This window comes from Palaemon carinicauda, chromosome 7 (assembly GCF_036898095.1).
Source record: "Palaemon carinicauda isolate YSFRI2023 chromosome 7, ASM3689809v2, whole genome shotgun sequence".
NCBI classification, from domain to species: domain Eukaryota; kingdom Metazoa; phylum Arthropoda; class Malacostraca; order Decapoda; family Palaemonidae; genus Palaemon; species Palaemon carinicauda.
The window spans coordinates 83,832,339-83,833,257 of NC_090731.1; the positions used below are offsets into that span (position 1 = coordinate 83,832,339).

The 919-nt window shown below is 38.7% G+C and overlaps 1 protein-coding gene across 1 annotated transcript in view; it reads right to left on the reverse strand.

The window, feature by feature from the left end:
- LOC137643951 (uncharacterized) overlaps positions 1–579 on the reverse strand; it is a 217,547-nt gene extending 216,968 nt beyond the window's left edge. Inside the window, exon 1 of the mRNA XM_068376737.1 lies at positions 442–579. The gene's annotated coding sequence lies outside the window, so the exon portion shown is untranslated. The remainder of the gene's footprint in view (positions 1–441) is intronic.
- Positions 580–919: the final 340 nt, after the last annotated feature.

Below are 919 nucleotides of genomic sequence, written 5' to 3' on the forward strand. Positions count from 1 at the left end.
AAACAGATTCTCTAATTGCCCCTATAATTAAACAATTTGTTACCAGCTCGTTACTCAAATCCAAGGATTATAATACCAATGCAAGAGTAAGTAAAATTCTGTCAACTTAGTTCGTGGTCGTTATGAGAATTGAGCGGCAAAAGACTGCTGTCATCAGCTAACCATTAATAAACTTTCTCTTCTCTCGTAGAGCTACGCGGCGAAGAAAACACGATAGATCGATTTCGACGGTAGACTGTTTTTTCTTAATTCCATACGACAAACAGGAACACCAGAGAGAGAGAGAGAGAGAGAGAGAGAGAGAGAGAGAGAGAGAGAGAGAGAGAGGGGGGGGTCATCTCGGACTGAGACAAACAGGTCAGCTGGTTTCTAACTGGTTTTCTAATTCTTGTGACCTATTCTTAAGGTAAAATGACAGTGCAACTAGGGGTTTTCACTTACATTTTGATATTGTTGGCCAACTATTAACACTTCACAACAATTATCCAAAGATGCAAATTTCACTTTTGTATGACAGGGAGCCACAAGGTCTTGAAAAGCATGTGATATCGTCACTAGGTCAAACTCAACTGAGATCACTTTCTTGAATTCATTGGAGTCATCCTTACCTGTGCTGCCGAGAGTGGCCCACATTGTTGTACAAATTCCGCCCTCTAATTCATAGATCCTACGAAAGTGCAGATAAATTTAATTAACTCTAGAAATATACATTGTTTACAACAATCAAATGTGTTTAATATGAATATAAAAATCATAAATGCATGATATACAGTATTTGTTACAGAATCGTACGTCAGACAATGACTTCACGGGTCTCCTAAGGGCTCCCTCACCTCCCTACCAATCTTAAGATTAAGAGTCAGGACTCAGAAGTTAGAATACAGATTTTGACAGAGAAAGGCAGTTGTGCTTATGATAA